Below are 19,126 nucleotides of genomic sequence, written 5' to 3'. Positions count from 1 at the left end.
ACCAATTGGACATGCCTGAGAACTGGAAAATGCAAGCAGAAGACTTTCAACGACTGCCTTCCAGGAAACACGGCCACATCCTCAATGTCTGCACGGGAGAATTAGACCTGGGTTCTTCATTTCCATGCCCTGATTTTCATCCTTAGGAAAGTAGGCCTTAGGGTACTACTTGTGATTCTAAAATGGAATAAGTAATGATTTAATTCCCAGCCAGTAAAGGGCAATCCAAATGACAGGCTCCTCCATTTCCCCAGGGCTAGTTTTTAACCTGGGACAGAAATAAGCCTCGTGTATTAAATCAATACAATCACTCACAGCTTAAAAAAAAAGAAAGAAAGAAAGAAAAAAAAAAGGCATTGCTTTGCTGAGTGTATTATACCAACTACTTTTATTTCTTAATGGCTTACTTCCTTCAAACGGCTTCAGCCTAACTGGATTTTAGAGCCAAGCCAACTCCATCTTTGGATTTGGTACCTTGACCAAGCACCCAAAGATATTTCTGCTGCAATGTAAGCCCAAAGGCATTGTGTAACATTTTACAATTTCACACCACGCCTGTGCTTTCTCTTCCTCTCTTTCAGTCTCTGTGGGGACAATCTCTGAGAATCAGAGAGCAGGACAGACTAGAGAAAGTGTGAGTGCGTGCCCATGCTCAGGCACAGTGGGCCAGCCTTATGAGCTTTGCATGCTTGATCACACAGATAGCAAAATCACTGACCACTGCAACATTTCTGGTTCTTCTCTGGAAGGGTACAGTCTCCATTTTTTACCCATTAGCTCTTGAATTATCAATTTTCTCTTCAATCACTCCTATGGCCATAAACCCTTTCTAGTAATTCCTTTTTCCCCCCTTTGCTCTCTACACTCCACTGTCCTTGAATTTGAGGCAATCCCTCTGTCTCAGCGTCCTAAGTGCTGAGATTACAGGTGTGTGCCATTACCCTCAGCTTCTTATTTTTCATAAAAACAATGGGCTTCAATTATGACATTTTCACGTGTGAATAATGCACTTTACACAGACACACACAGAGTAAATCTGGATTGCATATACTAAAGAAAATAGATTTGTCTTTCTGCATCTGGCTTACTTTGCTTAATGTTATGATCCCCAGCTGTAGTCTCAAAGTCTCAAAGTTCTCTCTCTCTCTCTCTCTCTCTCTCTCTCTCTCTCTCTCTCTCTCTCTCTCTCTCTCTCTCCCTCTCCCTCCCCCTCCCTCCCTCCCTCCCTCCCTCCCTCCCTCCTTCCCTCCCTCTCTCCCTCCCTCAAGTTTCTGGCTTACAAACTAGTAAGCAAATGCTAATAAGTGAGTGGCTTAAAATGATCTGGTAAATTGAGGTGCAGGACAAGGAAGCCATGGCTTTCCTCACTGGCCTATAACAGCATCGGAAGGTCGGGTCCTTTCAACGGTGATATTTTAAACTCCATTTCTGCCCCATTTCTCTCATTTCAAAGAACAAACTCTGTTCAAAGTAAAGTGGTTTGACCTTGTTCTTTTGCAGTTTGCTTGGGATTGGAGTTTAGATTTTCCAGTTCTCCAATATCTTATACCTTTCACCATTTGTGATTCTGTAATTCATTTGCCTTCCAATTCTGCTGTTTATCCCCACACTCAATCCTCCTTAGAAACAATCTCCTTGTGTAAACCCTTACATTATTTCAGTGGCTAGTTATAATCTTTCTCTAGCTGTACCCAACTATTCTGAATGTATCACATCCTGAGTTACGATGCAATATTTCCGGTGGACAGATTGGGCAGTGGCCAAGCCCTCAGACATTGGACATAATAGTGATCCGGTGCCAGTCATGCCCCTAAAAGCCTCAGCTCCAGCATTTGTTAAGTTGCAGTAATTTACTTCGCCAGGATGAAGTCCACCTGCCACATACTCACCAAGCCTCCAATACAGTCAGCACTAGTACAGCTATTATTTTATTTCATTTTTCCCCCTGGAATCTTCCTTGACTAGTCAAAGGTCCTTCAAAATTGTCGGAAATTTTCTTCCAAAAATAACGAAGCTAATGTTGCTCAAATCCACAGTCTCCTACAAATTACAAACACGTATTTACATTGAACTCATTTTTTTTCTCTGTTACTTTATTCTTGTATATACTGGTTTTGGGTCTTTGCAATGCCCCTTTCCATGGAAGCCAAGTGAAGCTTCAGACTCATCCTATGAGTTGAAAGAGATCCTGAGACTGTCATTTCACAAATGAGACGGACCATTTAGAGAATCCAGGTCACATGGCTAGACTAAGTGATGATTCCCCAGTTCTGTGGGGGTAGGTATGACAGTTCAACATTCTCCTAATAACTACAAGTTTCTGATCCCTGATAACTACAAGTTTCTGATCCCTGATTCCGATTCCCAATCCCTAAAAATTTCCACCATGTAATTTTGTCTGAATATTTAAAGTAATTGATGAAACTAGAAGGGGTGGGATATATATATATACATATATTATACATATACATGTATATATGTGTGTATGTATACATACACATATGATCAAAGCATCTGAAAATGGCCTGGTGATCATGTAATCATATACAGAATACAAAATCTTCCCTTGTGTCCTTTGCCAAGGACAAAAAACAAACAAACAAAAAGCAAATCAAACTCAAAGTTTAACAAAAGTTAGAACGGTGAGAATTTTAAAATGTTAACGTTTTGCCAATATTTAGCGAACATTGAATTAAGAATTCTGTGCCGTGCCCTAAATCCTGTGATTGGCAAAAAATATTTCCAAATACAATATATGTAAATGAGATAAAAATATTTCCAAATACAATGTATGTAAATGAGATAAAAACTGAACAAAAGAATTCTGTTCCCCTTTCTGATTTTTGAATGAATAAACACATAATTAACAAGTTTAAGGGCTCATATGGAAAAATTTCCTAGTATACTATGAGAGAGCTGTGGCCTTTACACTTGCATTGGTGGTTCAGTGGTAGAATTCTCGCCTGCCACGCGGGAGGCCCGGGTTCGATTCCCGGCCAATGCAACTCTTTTTATCCCCCCCCCCCCCAAGGTTCTCTTTGCTCAAATCTTGTTTTTCTAAAATTATTGGTATTAATGAGGAAGAGAAAGAACTACGAGTTTGCGTTCCGAACTTTCCGTTTCATTTTTTTCCCCAGCAATCACGAGCCGGTTTTCTATATTCTGCAGATTTTTCTTGGCCTTTTTGTTTGTTGTTTTTGTTTTTCGATACTCTAGTTGTGAGCAAAATATATATATATATATATATATATATATATTAGTACAGGTATGGAGTCTATGTATGTATTGAGAGGGGGAAAAAAAAGTTCAAAAGTTCTCCTAAGGCTGCTTGGAGATGCCGGGGATTGAACCCGGGACCTCACACATGCGAAGCGCGCGCTCTACCACTGAGCTACATCCCCCAGCCTGCTGGGTCTGTCTCAATAAGTGTACTCATTCAGTGAACGGAGCGCTAGGCTGAAAGGATTTGGTCTGACTTCATTCTATTAGAAGTTTCTACGGTGTATTTCTTTCTTTGTACTCCCAGTCCAGGCTGCTTTCCTGGTGCGTCTGGGCCGACCCCGGGCAGCGAGCTGGCAGCTGAAATTTAGCCGCCAGCCGAGCCTCAGCGATGCCAGCATCGCCGGGGTCCCGCCGGAGCCCAGAGCTCTGAACCACCAGAGGGGCGGGACCGCGTCCCTCTCAGTTCCTTCCCGAACCCAACTCCGTGAGCCTACTGCGCAGGCGCCGGAGATCCCTGCGGCCTGTCGGTTGGTGCTGAGCATTTCTCCTAGCTAGGTTACAGACCCTGGACTCTACCAGGAGGTCAAGTCCGGAGCTGCGGGTACCACTCAGGTGACCCAAGAGACCTATTGCTGCATATGCCTGTCTCTACATTGAAACGTTTTATAGATTTATCTGGACATCCTGCACCTTTGGAAACCCACGTCTCAGGAAAAACCACATCCAATGTCCGGTTTACCCAGTGACTTTAACATTTCTGCTCTGCCTTTTGGAGGACCAAATCCACATGGATTCTTTAGGTGGAGGTTATGGTCAACCCTTGCAGCTGAAAAATGATTTTGCTATTTACTCTTCTTTTTTCATGCAGCACAAACTGAAACAAAATGATGCTGCCTCCTTCTTAGTGGTATAAATGATAGGGTGGAGAGTCTGCTCTAGATGGGTTTTTCACTCCTTTGATATTTACACCTTGGGCCAATCAGATTGACTGATGTATGTCCAACTAGTTGATATAAATATAACTGTTTTAATACTCCCGAGTTTCCCTGACCTAATCGTGCCTCAGCCCTCAAGTTCCAGTTGGTTGGGTGCAAGCTAGATGATTCCATGACTGTGAGTGAAATGAAGTGTGTGTGTCCCTTCCGGGTGCATTTAAAACTGCTTCCACTGTAGGAGGTGAGGCCGAATGGTAGAAGCCCCGGGCTCTAACTGCAGCAGGGTCAGGTATCTGGTGTAGATGGAGCTACGTCAGCTTATTTCCATCCAACCTGTAAGGTTGAAGCCAAAATGCTGCGGCAGAGTGAGGGCCTGGAGTGCCTCGACCTTAGTTTGTGCAGAGGTCAGCCCTGCAAAAGGCAGACCGGAAAGTAGAAATGTCACAGTCACTGGGTAACCACAAGCAAGCTTCATAATCACACACTGAACTTAGAGATAATAGGTAACTGTTCAAGTGCTGTGCTGAGATGCATTCCCAGTCCTTTTTTCCCTTTATTATTTTGGGACAGGGTCTCACTAAGTTGTCCAGGATGGCCATGGATTCTCTAGTTCAAACAGATCTTGCACTTTCAATCCCCCTGCCTCAGCCGCCAAAAGAGCTGGAATCCCAGGCCTGCACCACTAGAAGTAGCTCAAACCTCCTTCTGAAGCAAGTGGCATTTGTTTGTGGTACTGTGTTCACTTATCTTGTCTCAGCTCTTAGCACTTGCGATCTGGCAGGTATTGCTCATCCCTCCCTCGAAGCCAGCTACAAGTTAAGGCGTCCATTTCAGTCCAGGAAGTGGACTTATTCCTTATTCCTGGCTGTGCCTTGGAATCACTGGGACAGCTTTTGAAAAAAGATGCAGTTGTTTGAGCCCAAACCTGGACCACCTGAGTTAGATTCTCTAAGGATGAGTCCAGCAGCAATGTGTTCATACACACGTGCTATAATGTGATGATTTGGTATATATACACATCATATAACGATTGCAATTTAATTATCATATTCATCTAAGCCTACATCATGCATTATATCCCAATGTTCATTTTATAACTGCAAATTTGTATCCAGTGTTCAGGTCTTTCCATTTTCCTTACAGCAGTATCTTTTAAAAATTTTTCAGATAATTCCAATGTGTGGCTAAGGCCACATGCCTTCCATGTAAACAAGAGAAGTCTAATACTAAGTCAGCTGTTCTCAACCTTGAGCACATATCAGGATCACCAGGAAGGCTGTGAAACTAGACTGATACTTGAATCTCATCCCCAAGCACTCTAATTTAATAGGCTTAGGGTGACCTGGGCATGGATGTTTGAAAGGCTTCCAGGTAAGTCTAATATGAGCTAAGGTAGAGTATCATTGCATTCAAGTGCATACTTTCTCAAGTTCTCCCCTTCGTGTGTGAACATCCAAGGCTGCCGTAATTCTGCAAGTGGAAAGGCTCATTGCCCAGACCTCCCCCACACTCAGGAATTAGTGTTGCTGAGGATGGAGCTGACTCATTCCAATTTCTCTTCCTTATTTTCCTTAATGTAAAGTCAAACTGGTGGAGGCAGGTGTTTTAGTGCTAAAAATGAGCATTTCTTATCCTCCTGTTCTATGTTCTCTACCCCACATTCTTATGAATGGATTCCTTAAGTGGGATGACCCTGCTGATTTGCTGCCAACTCTGAGGCTCAACAAAGGGCTAGGCGATGAGTGGGAGGGGTGTGATTTGTACTTGGCGCCCGAGATGCTTGGTGCTTGTAACTTCCTGAGTTAAAATTCTGATCGCTTTACTCAAGCAGCTTTTCCAACACATTATTTTGTTCCTCGGGGCCATAACTGTTAGTAATTCTTCGTCACCACAGTTAATTATCATTAATAACAATCTGAGGGCCAAGAAAGTTGCTGATTACATTTATTACAGAGAAAGTTAATAAACATACTCTTTTTAATACATATCCCAAAGTGAAAAATTATAGTGGTCATAATCTACATGTAGAGTCAGAAATATCTATCGAACAGTAAGTGAGATCCTACTTGAGAAGTTGCGGATTTTATCATTTAGATTCTAGTTACAAATGGCTTAAAACAGAAGGAGTGATGTATTTGGGGGGGGGGGCGTTACAAAAGTCTCATACATCTGGAAAGTGTCAATAGACAGTTAAGTTTAAGGAGGGTTATTTTAAGATTAGAAGGATTAAAAAAATAGCTATCTTAGTGTGCTATGGAAAAATTTTCTGAACTTAAATGGTCTGTTCAACCCTAGGAGATTCTGTAGTCTCCATCTCCCATCATTAGAAATGGAATCCATACTTTCTTATGGTTGGCTCTGATTGAGGCTTGTCACCACTGGGCTCTCTGCATGCCTGTAATACGGCTGCCTTACAGTTCAATGGGGACGGTGGTACCAAGACTTCCTAGGGGTAAGCAGACACACAGGAATCTACCAGAGGGATAAAGGTAGTATGAAACCGAGTTATGTGATGGCTGCACAACTTAGTACATCCTAAAAGTCACATGATTGCAAGTGCAACGGATATATTTTTACACCATGTAAATGTAAGAAAAAGGAAGTATGTAAGGGATGAAAGTTTTAGTAGAAAGGAATCCTATGGGAAGTTCCTCATACACACTGTGTTTTCATGTCGATAAGAAAAAGTAAAGTGATGATGCCCAGAAGATGGAGAGTGGATGATAACAACCATTTCCCCATGGATGCAGATGGAAAGAAACACATCGTCAGCAGAGATAGGAAACTACCATTCAGATGGCACCTTACCAATGAACGGCAGTGGTGAATGATGCCTATATCAGCTCTTGAATTGAGCCCAGGGGTACATCGAAATATATCAGAAACAAACACTCAAGAACACCAGAAGTTCCCTGAGTTTACAGAAGAAGAGCATTTGAAAGCAAAAATCAACCCAACATTACCTCACCCTCATGCCTGTACCCCAAGGTTGTACCTTCCAAAATATACTGCTTGCCCTTAATGTCTGCTCCTCATTCTGTGACAAGTGATCTTCTCACCCATAGCTGGCCTAATGGCCACAGAAAACAGTTAAGGTTTTTACTGTTCCAAGGCACATCTTCTCCTAAAGATACACCCAGAAGCTGTAACCCTCTCTCCCCTCATATTCTAATAAGCTAGAACTGGATCTAATTCAAGCTTCACAGTGGGTGCCGAAAGACAAAGGAAGGAGGGTTCACCACAGCAGCCCTGAGCTGGCTGCATCAGGACTTCAGTGGGTGATAAACACACTTCAGATTTAAGCAACTCTCCCCACTTTCCCCCCTCTCTTCTTCTCTCCCTTATTCCCTCTCTCTTCTACCCCTCCCCCATCTCTTCCCTCTCTCCCCTGAATTCTAATTCATAAAAAGAAAGCTTGCCATGATTCTCTCTGGGCCAAAGTAAACACAGACAAATGTGGCCCATGTGACCCAACAGACATCATATATATATATATATATATATATATATATATATATATATATATATGTGCTTGAAGTCATGTTAGTCTAACTTTATAAGTCAAGGAGAAGGGGAATTTGGTCACTGCTGACATGGTTGGTTCAGACAAGCTCACCAGCAGGCAGCAACTAATTTCTTCCTTCCCCTTTCTTTCTTTCTTTCTTTCTTTCTTTCTTTCTTTCTTTCTTCCTTCCTTCCTTCCTTCCTTCCTTCCTTCCTTCTTCTATTGTTTGCTGGAAACAGGGTCTTTCTATGTAGCCCTGTCTGTCCCACAACTTACTATGTGGAACAGGCTGGCCTCAAACTCACAGAGATCTGCTTGCCTTGGTCTCTTGAGTGGATTAAAGGCACATGCCACCACGCCCCTCTCTTCCACTTGCACATTCTTTTTCTTTATATGTCGTGTGTGTGTGTGTGTGTGTGTGTGTGTGTGTGTGTGTGTGTGTGAGTGAATGCATCCACTGGAGCTGGAGTTAAGATGGTTGTGAGCTACCCCACATATGGGTGCTGGAACAAATGCTCCAACCTATGAATCATCTTCTTAGCCCCGTAGTATAGTCCCCTCTCCCCTCTCTTTCTATTCAGCGCTAGAGATTGAACTCGGGGCTTTGCACATGCTAGGGAAACATTCTACCACTGTTCTATATCCCCAGATACTAAGTTCTTTATGTTTTTTTTAACATTTATTTATTTACTTATATTATGAAACTCCAGCTATAAGGGATCCAACATCTCTGGCCTCTATGGGAACCTGCATATAGATAAACATATACAAAATTAAAATAAGATCTTTAAAGAAAAATGAATGTTGTAGTGAGTATGTTGGCTCACCTCTGTAATTACATTACTTGGGAAGCTGAGGCAAGAGGAGGAGCACCCTAAGTCTGAGGTAGGGAGGCCAGCCTAATCTACATCGTGAATTCCAGGCTAGCTTGCACTAAAAGTTGAGACTCCGTCTTAAAAATGAAAATAAAACTGCAAATATTGTAAAGAATCTCAGGGAAAAAAATCCATAGCAAATAAGCACGACATATGTATAACTAAATAACATAACTGAATATAATTATATAATAATAGCATATCTATATATATACTTTAAGACCACTGTACAAATTTGCTAATGTAAGACATTTCTTTCTTTCTTTCTTTTTTTTTTTTTTTTTTTTGGTTTTTCGAGACAGGGTTTCTCTGTGTTGTTTTGGTGCCTGTCCTGGATCTCACGCTGTAGACCAGGCTGGCCTTGAACTCACAGAGATCTGCCTGGCTCTGCCTCCGAGTGCTGGGATTAAAGGCGTGGGCTACCACCGCCCTGCTAGACTAGATATTTCTAACAATGCCTCCACCCACCCTCCCTCCCTCCCTAAATCTTTTTTTTTTTTTTTTTTTTCATACAGGGTTTCTCTGTGTAGCTTTACGCCTTTCCTGGATCTCGCTCTGCAGACCAGGCTGGCCTTGAACTCAAAAAGATCTGCCTGGCTCTGCCTCCCAAGTGCTGGGATTAAAGGCCTGTGCCACCACCAGCCAGCTAAAGTAAGACATTTCTAATACCAACCACTAAGTAGTAATTGATTAGGAATATACTAGAAATGGGAATTATAAAAGAAGGAAGTGGTATCTAGTTTTCTGGCTTGAACAATTACACATGAAGTACCCATGAAAAAGAAAGCATTCAAAGGAATATATGTTTTATTTTTGAAGCAGGACCTGACTATGTAGTCCAGGCTGGTCTTGAACTGGTGATCCTCCTGCCTCAGCTGCCAAGTACTTAGGTTACAGGTGTATGCCACTGTATCCAGGTGACAGTGAGTTTTAGTGGTAGTCACTAATTCCATTTCTATTTTGTTCAAGTGGAATTCATCCATTTCTCCCACAGGAGAGCTTAGGTAGATAGTAACAGATCTTTGGAGGCAAGGGGAAAAGTTTGAGCTGGGCATGGTAGCACATGCCTTTAATCCCAGCACTCAGGAAGCAGAGGCAGGCAGATGTCTTGAGTTCAAGGCCAGCCTGGTCTACAAAGAGAGTTCTAGGACAGCCATGGCTGTTACACAGAGAAATCCTGTCTGGAAAGACAAAAACAAAACAAAACAAAACATCATCATCATCATCATCATCATCATCATCACCACCACCATAGAAGAGAAGTGTGAAATATGTATATGTACTTGTGTCTGTCAGACTTGGTAATGGATGACTAAATGTCCAGCACTCATGAGGCTGAAGCAGGAGGATGCTGAATTCCAGGTCAGACAAGTCAAGGACACTGCAACTGAGAGACTCTACTATTGAGAAAATAAAGTTGTAGACATGAATGAGAGTGTTTAAGAATAAAAAGAATGGGCTGGGCGGTGGTGGCACATGCCTTTAATCCCAGCACTCAGGAGGCAGAGCCCGGCAGATCTCTGTGAGTTCAAGGCCAGCCTGGTCTACAGAATGAGTTCCAGGAAAGACACAAAGCTACACAGAGAAACCCTGTCTCGAAAAACCAAAAAAAAAAAAAAAAAAAAAAAAAGAACAAAAAGAATGAACAAGAAGGAAAAAGGGAACCTAGAGATCAAGAAAGAGTGCAAGAAAGGGTCTCTAGACACAGGAGAAACTCAGACCATTTCAGAGAGCCCAGTAGGAAGAGAAGGCTTCGAAAAGGTGTCTAGGGGCTAGGGATCAGGATCAGTGATAGAGTGTAGGCCTATCCCATGAGAGGCCTACATTTAAACTCCTGAACTGCAAAGGGAAGGAAGGCTTTAAAAGACCTGAGGAGTCAGGGAGCAAATTCCAGATTTAATGTTTCCATTAGCGTGAGGACCATGAGGAGCATCTGGTTATCTTCAGTAACATTTATTTCACCACAAAATTGAGTGCTAATTCTCCTAAAAAGTGCTATGCAATTTAAAGTGGTTCTTTCTGGGACAATTCCCTGTCTTTCTTTTACTAAAACAGATGTTTCAGGCTTTCTACTTTTTAATACCTACCTCAAAAAAATTTGTTTTGAAGCAAATGCATCTGGAAATAAGGAAGGACAAGAGACATAGGTATCTTTAAATCACCAGGACCTTCACAAATAGTAAAGATTCGTTCTATTTTACTATAGGCTAAGGCCCAGGTTAGATTGGACATCACACAGCAACACATTTAGTACCATTCCTGACTTGACCTCACTTAAGGCCAAGGATTAACATCCAAATGCAAAAGAATTATCTGAGAGATGAGTGTGGATCATGTATGCCTATACTTACATATAATCCAAGCACTTGGAAGGCTGAAGCAGGAGGCTGGTCATGAGTCTGAGGCCATCTGGAACTATATGGGGAGATCCTGTCTCCAAAATAAATATATAAATAACAAAGAAATCATCAACAGTGCATAGGGATATGGTTGGAAGAGCTAAGGGTTCTACATGAGCACATGGGGGTGGAAAGCTTGGTCTATATTTAAGGTATCTGGAACATTCTGATGACACAAAAGGTGAGCAGCAGTTACACACAGAAGATAAACAGGGAGATGAAAACAGCATTCTAAACAGAAGGAGCAGAACAGACAATGATGAAGAAGCCAAACCATGATGATGTGTTTAATGAAGAAAAGAAGTCATGGGCATGGGCATGTATATATGTGAATGTACAGTGTGCACTGTGGTGTGACTATGAAAAGCAAGAGATGGAACTGAGAAGCAGACAAGTTCCAGCTCATGCAAGCCTTGTATCACAGAGTTCAGAGAGCTCTGTGGAGGCAACAACATAAAGTTTTATTTTACAAAAATGGGGGCTGGTAAGATCATCAGGTGCCTACTGCCAAGCCTGACAGCCTGGGTTGATTCCTGGAGCCCACATGGTAGAGGAGAGAACTAACTCTGACAAGCTATCCCTTGACCCCAATAAGTGTGTCATGGCACATGCCAGTGTACACACGTACACACAAACACACATATACATGGACACTAATTAAATAAACAAATGTAAGCAAAAATAAAAACAAACAAAAGCATTCCAGCTGTAATGTATTGAACATATAGAAAGGTGACCACTGGAGGTTTTAAAAAAGATTTATTTGTTTTTAAATTTATGTATATCATTTATTTATTTATTTATTTATTTATTTATTTATTTATTTATTCATGTTTTTTGCATGCATGCATGTAAGTTCAGCACATATGTGCCTGGTGCCCATGTTGGTCAGAAGAAGACCTTAGATCTCCTAGAGCCAGAGTTACAGCTGATTATGAGCTGCTGTATCCTCTGGAAGAGCAGTCAGTGCTATTAACCACTGAGCCATCTCTCCAGTCCCAGCTAGAAGCTTCTTGGCACCCAGTTAAAAGTCCATTTTAAGAAAAATATTAATCTAGAGAACTTATGCAGTCGATTATGGTGACAGCTAGCAAGATATGCATAAAGTTTTTTAATAAATGTATGTTGAAATGACAATACTGTTAATATTTGCATTAAATAGAATATTTTATTAAATCTATTATCTAATAATAGTTCTGTTATATTGTTAACACAATATAACATATTATTGTTATTAAATATATATATATATATATATCATGGCTTTTAGAAAATTAAAACAAGTCTCTATGTGTGGTTCACATTGTATTTCTTCTGGATGCACAAGTTTGGGACGTCACAATGGAAATGGAGAAAAGCCTAGGAATACTGAGATAGAAGGTGGGTTTGAGTAGCTCACATATTGTTTTAGTTAGGGTTTCTATTCCTGTGAAGAGACACCATGACCAAGGCAATCTTATAAAGAAAACATTTAATTGGGGTGGCTCACTTAACAGTTTCAGAGGTTCCATCCATTATGATCATGAAGGGGAGCATGGCGGCATGCAGGCAGACACAATGCTGGAGAAGTAGCTGAGAATCCTACATCTTGCAGGCCACAGGAAATCAACTGAGACACTGGTCGGTATCCTGAGCATAGGAAACCTCAAAGCCTGCCCCCACAGTGACACATTCTTCCAACAAGGGCATACCCACTCCAACAAACCACACCTCCTAGTAGTGCTACTCCCTATGAGATTATGGGGCCAATTACATTCAAACTACCACACATATGAACTGGGTCCATAGGGGAGAAGCAAGAAGAAGGAATAAAAATAAAAAAGGCTCTCAAAGCTCTTACTTGAACATCTCCATGAATGTAGAGGACACTACAGAAACCTTGGCGTAAGAAATGCTTTGTTCTGCTTTTAAGATGAGAGAAGATTATCAGTGTGTTTGAATGGAAGTAGAAGGAATCAGAGAGAGGGGCTCTGAACGTACAAAATGTTCCTCACAGAGAAGGAAGATGTATGTTCGTACCCTATCCTAGCATAAGAAGAGCAGGAGAGAGGTTCTGGGCAAAGTTTGTTAAAGACAATGGAACACAGTTGCATGAAAAGATTTTGTTTAGAGAAAGAGGGAGGAAGGGGGAGAGATGAAGAGAAGGAGAGAGAGACAGAGACAGAAAGAGACAGAGACAGAGATAGACAGAGACGGAGACAGAATGGGAGAGGGGTTAATGATGAGGTAGTTGATTTATAAAATTTTAGACATCCTATAATATTATTTCTTTTAACAGCTTACATAAAAATCAGTAAGGGATTCTATTTTGTAATTTCATATTAGAATCACATTCTATTTCTCTCTCTACAAATACAAAGAGATAGGTCTGTCTTTATCTCAATGCATACACACACACACACACACACACACACACACACACACACACCTCCCCATAAACATATACAAATCCAGATATTTATACAAAAAAATTCCTGAGGACTTAGAAGAAATTTATCAAATCGTGCATTTTCTTTCATTGCTGCAGATTGAGAAAAGATGGTCTTGCATCACATTAACAAAAGAACTTCACAAGTGTGCTAAAACAATAGCTCTAAAGGTTAAAGGCGGCCATGCCCAGGCTGAAGCAGCATTTTTAACAGTAGATATTGATGGTGAAGACCTCAGAATTAGGAGTCGGAAGGCCTGGTTTCCAATCGGATTTCACAGTTATCATTTGTGGGTTGAGAGACAGGACCCTTCTCTTCGCTGAATTTCCACTTTCCCATTGGTAGAAGACTGTGGTTTTTACAGCTCATAAAATGTCACAGGTCTTTGTGAGGATTTAGTAGGAAAACATAGAAGACAGTCATTTGAGGTCTGTGAAATGCGTATGTTATATGACCGGGCCTCTTGCCTTCCCTCTATTGAAGACATTTTATTTTGTTTTGACACAAGGTTTTACACTGTGGCCTAGATTGGCTTTGAACTAGCAGCCATCCTCCTGCCTCACTCTTCAGAGTGCTAGGATTATAACTATGAGCTACCACACTGGCTTAGTGAACATTTTTTAAAAAATTATGACTGCTAGTGTATTGATTAAAATTTATTTTTATTATTAGGATCATGAACTAAAGTATAGAATTATGATTTTTAAAAATGTATTATTTTTATAGTATGAATGCTTTGTATGCATACATACTTGTGCATCATGTGCATGCCCAGTGAATGCAGTGGACAGAAGAAGGTCTTGGATTCCTCTGGAACTGGAATTATAGATGGTTGTGAGCCAACATGTGGGTGCTAGGAATCAAACCAGGGTCCTCTGGAAGAGCAACCAGTGCTCTTAACCACTGAGACATCTCTCAAGCCTCTAGAATTATGAATTTTGATATGTGGCTATTTCCTTATTGGTTACTTTGAGTTTTTAAAGGTTTCTGTAAGATTCTTTAGTTTTTTTCTTTCTTTCAGTGTTGATAACTGAACCTTCAGCCGGTGCTTGGTAGGCAAGGTCTATCACTAAGCTGTATCCCCAACTCCCGCACCTTAAAAACAGAGGTCATCCCCTCAGCAACATCTGGAATTATCTCCTAACACAGTTGCCTGTACCCAAAACCTCCTATAGACCTTCTTTCAAGAGCTTGTATTTCTCCATGAGTAGGGACTTCTAATCTCATCTCTTGAAAGGAGGGTCAGGAGTTCAAAGTCAGACTTGACTACCTGAAACTCTGTCTCAAAAAGGATGTGTGTGTGTGTGTGTGTGTGTGTGTGTGTGTGTGTGTGTGTGTGTGTTGTAGAATACTTTGCCATACAATTCACCCACTTGAAGTATACACATCAGCAGTTTTAATCATGTTTACAAAGTCATGAAATTATCAACTTTGTATCTGGGTCTATGGAGCTAAGCAAAAGTTTTATGGAGGCTGAGTCTTCTGTGGCTGGCATGTGAAGAATTCCCTACGCCTGCCCCAAGAATGAAGATGGAGGTGACAAATCATTGCATGCCACCACCTCCTCTGCTTTCCTAGCACTGGTAGGCTTCTGCTAACCGGTGTCCTCTGCTTTAGGAAAAGGCTGAGATACTAGAGAAAACACCGACGTCACCGCATGGAATCTTCTTCTCCCTGCAAGCTGGACAAGCCTGGGCCTTGACTGTCAAGTCTATGATCAGAAGTTCATGAGGGGAAATGAATCATGATTTGTCTAGCTGGGAGAGTCCTCAGCTCCTCCATAGGCTGTTTCTAATTTAAAGGTCTTTCTCTGTTTTAAGAATGCAGGATCAATGCAGCTTCCTAATATCTTTGGACAGAGCTGATTGACATTTCAGTTTGTCAGCTTCCAGAACTCGACTGTTGACTCAGTTCTACCTCTGTTTAATTAGAGGGGACAGACTGTTAAACAGAAACAGTTAATTGTGCTCATAAAGGTAAGTGTGGCAGGACAATGGAAGCTTTGGAGAATCACAACTGTTTAGGCTGGCAGCATAGATGTTTTGAAAAATCCATTTCTTACTCTATGGGGAGAGAAATGTTCTAGAGAGAGCATCACTGGGAAATCTAGGCAATGCTCTTTCCAGTTTTTCACTGAGAGGGTATCTGATTTTGTGGGACAGTAAATATTTCTTTTTCTTTATTCTTAAATACCCATTCAGCAAAACAACAGTAGTAGCTTCCTCATTATGGAATGACCAGTGTGGTAAATTTCCGAAGTATGGTATTCCTTTGTTAGTATATTAGTATGTGTGGGTGTGCCCGATACACACCCCTAGCCTGCCATCTCTCTATTGGAACTGACAGCTACTCTAGGAGAAGTCATATGAACAACATCTGAGCTTAAACAAACAACGTTATCTATTCTCTCTCTCTCTCTCTCTCTCTCTCTCTCTCTCTCTCTCTCTCTCCTCTCTCTGTCTCTCTCTCTCCCTCTCCCTCTCCCTCTCTTTCTCTCTCTCTCTCTCTGTGTGTGTGTGTGTGTGTGTGTGTGTGTGTGTGTGTGTGTGTGTGTCTTTCTCTCATGTTTCAGGTAATCAAGTCCTTTTTATAATGCTAGCCACTCACACCAAAGAAGCTGGAATGTGGGAGAGATGGAACAATAATCCCCAGAGCAAAGAAAATCCCCTGTATTTATAGACTTTAGAGGTGAGGGGGTCCCTGAGTTTAGCAGATCAGCCAGGGTTCTGGATATAAGACTCTAATTTAGAAGCCAATCCCATTGCCCCACTCTACCTTGGAGCTGCTACAAGTTAGGAACTCAACTTAGGGAAGGCACTACAGAGAATACAAGGATCCTCTTTACAAAGGCAACCTCTTCGATAGCTTAATGAGATTGCTCCCCAGAGGCTCAGGCATTTAAACACTTTGTTCTCAATGGATGGCACTGTTTTGGGGAAATTTGGAAGGTGTGGCCTTGCCGAAGGAAGTAGTCACTGGAGGCAGGCTTTGATAGTTTAAACCAAAAGCCATTGCCAGTTCACTCTTTGCTTTGTGTGTGTGGTTGAGATATCATCCTTTAGCTTTCTGCTTCTGCTGTCATGCCTTGCTAAAATGGTGGACTCTCATCCCTCTGGAATCATAACCCCAAATAAACTCTTCTTTCTCTGCGGTGTCTTGGTATTTATCTTAAAAAACAGAAAACTAACGAATACACAGCCCTCGACTTTCATCCATACCCTACAACTTTATAGAACCAGAGTGGGACGGAGGAGGGGCTCAAGGAGTTCATGAGCGTTGGCTTCAATTCTGGATACTGCCTGCTGAAATGAGGCATTGTGGAGTTTAAGGTCAAACCCTCTCCCTGTTCCTCTTGAACAGTAGTTGGCCAAGTAGTTTCGTTTGAGTCAGGGGCTATTATCTGTATTCATACATCAAAAGAATGTTGCCTGTGTGAGTTCATGTGGCACATTGTACCAAGATGTGGATGTATCAACAGACAGATTAGAAAGGGGTCTTCAATCACCCAGTATAATGGCACCAATACATTATATGTGAAAGGAGAAAAGGCCTGCGTAGAGTGATGGTTTGCTATAGACAGACATTGTGTTTTTCTTTCTTTCTTTCTTTCTTTCTTTCTTTCTTTCTTTCTTTCTTTCTTTCTTTCTTTCTTTCTTTCTTCTCTCCTGCTCCTCTTCCTCCTCTTCTTCAAAGAAAGTTTTTTATTTTATTTTTTTTTATGGAACCCAGGTTAGCTTTGAACTCTCTACTGCTTCTGCTTCCTGAGTGCTGGGAGTGCAGCTCTGTGTTACCATCCTCAGGCCACTTCCCATAAACTCTTAAAGAAGATTTAGACCAATCGTTTCTTTTACGGATGAGAGAGGAAAAAAAAGGGGCCAAAGTCTGGTAGAATTTAACTGGAGCTTTTTTTTTTTTTTCCTTTCTCAGTGTAGGTGGTTACACCTTTAGAGGAAGTTCTCTTTAATTAAAGTTTACTGCTAAATTAAATACTGTGTTCAGGGTAAGACTCTAAAGCTGTGATGAAGAAGTCCTTAGCCACTGTTAACAGCCCAAACATTTTATTTTAAAAAATCATGACGTTAAGTGAAAGCAGAGGGCAGACTACGTTTTAAAATTGGTTATTTTCCATGCTAAAATAAAAGCAGACCACAAGTTATGCTCAAGGTTGGTTATTTTCCTCTGCTGCGTACATGGCTGTCATTTTTGTATAAAGCTCGGTTCAAACTATCTATGAATGTTTTCCAGACTCCCAAGAGCTCTATCTGGGGACATCACTCAAGGAATTGGTAGCATGTCTCCATAGCCATGGCCTCTTGTTTTAAAGCTCATGACCCCTCCATAGTACCCTCGGGTATGACCCGAAGCCTCCGTGAGTGCCAGGAAATACCTTGTCATCACACTCTTGGCAATTTTGGGTCGCCATCAGCCACGTCACAAATAGCACTCAGCTTTCCCAGTCAGTCTTTCCAGGGACCCAGTTCACCTCTTTCTGTTTGGGTTTCCAGGCTGACATTTAGAAAAGCAACAGTCACTCAACTCCTAGAGCCTTTTCTTTATGCTCTGTACTAATTTTAATATTGACTTTCTCCTAAAAGCTCCAAAACATTTTAAGGATCCCCCCCCCCTTTTTTTTTTGCAAGATTAAGCTTCCAAGCTTGTATTTTTAAAGTGCTTCCAAATTTTTTCTTAACATATGTTGCACGAAGTCTGTCCTATTAACAGAACCCAATCCTCTTCCAAATAGTATAAAAATCCAAAGATTTAGCCTTTCAGATAGCATTTCTAGGCTGTACAATTGCTTTGAGCTTTGTGTTTAGTTCAGACCATCTTGATTAGGTTGGGTTCTCCCATGTCTCTTGTCTATAGTCATCGAAGATTCTGAGTACAAATCCATTTCAGAAACACTCACTTTGGTGTCTGTCTGGGTAAGGACACTTTTCACTCTGCTCAGGAGGACAGAAAAAGATTTTTAAGAAATGAACACAGCAATATATCATTTGATTCTAACAATTTTTTTTGAGCAGTTCTCCTTTACATCCCCCTCCCACTCAGGAAACTCTAAAATCACAGGATTTGATAAATATGTGTAGCAAATTAAGGATTTTCGAGAGGTGTTATGTGAGTGTGATTAAGCACTTTGATGCCGGAAACACAGTGCTTGGGCTTGGAGCTGAGCTCTGCCACTTCCTTCCTCTGCAACCCTGAGAAGGTCATTATTCTCTCTGTGCCTCAGTTTCTAAAGAGGAATCACAAAATAGAAGTGAAGATAAATATCAAGTATATGCAAATCTATTTGGACATGCCTAGTGCACAGAAGTAATAAGTATAAGCAATTTCTGTGTTACTGCAAATACCAAGGATAAAGCTACCCTAGGACACTGCAAACATGGGTTGCTGGGACATAGGCTATTTTGGGGGAATTTGAGATAAGTTCCATACATTTTTATTCATTGCTTTGAAGTTTTATCTCACTATTTGTTTTATTAGAATTGTTATGAATTGTTAGAATTTTTATGTCCTGCCTTGAATTTCAATTTACCTCATAAAGAAATAATTTTACAGTAGGAAGTAGTTAAGGTCCTTCTGTGGCTGTTACTTGTGATTACATATGGTTTTGACATCCATTTCACGAGAGGTTTAGGAATCAAATGAGATCTTTTTGATTGGTTTTGACTAATCTGAACCACTGAGATGCTGGGATGCTGCTACGAGAAATGTACTGGAAAATCCTGAGGCGCACATGGGATTAAATGTGGGAGAG

The 19,126-nt window shown here is 41.1% G+C and overlaps 2 non-coding genes across 2 annotated transcripts; one reads left to right on the top strand and one right to left on the bottom strand.

The window, feature by feature from the left end:
* The first annotated feature begins 2,933 nt into the window (after positions 1 to 2,933).
* On the top strand, positions 2,934 to 3,004 carry Trnag-gcc (transfer RNA glycine (anticodon GCC)). Its single transcript has one exon. It is a non-coding gene; the product is annotated as a tRNA-Gly (tRNA).
* Positions 3,005 to 3,329: 325 nt separating this feature from the next.
* On the bottom strand, positions 3,330 to 3,401 carry Trnaa-cgc (transfer RNA alanine (anticodon CGC)). Its single transcript has one exon. It is a non-coding gene; the product is annotated as a tRNA-Ala (tRNA).
* Between the last annotated feature and the right edge of the window lie 15,725 nt (positions 3,402 to 19,126).

This window comes from Peromyscus eremicus, chromosome 4, assembly GCF_949786415.1.
Source record: "Peromyscus eremicus chromosome 4, PerEre_H2_v1, whole genome shotgun sequence".
Classification (NCBI taxonomy): domain Eukaryota; kingdom Metazoa; phylum Chordata; class Mammalia; order Rodentia; family Cricetidae; genus Peromyscus; species Peromyscus eremicus.
The sequence above is the reverse complement of the archived record's forward strand: the minus strand, read 5'-3'. Positions and strand labels throughout refer to the sequence as shown.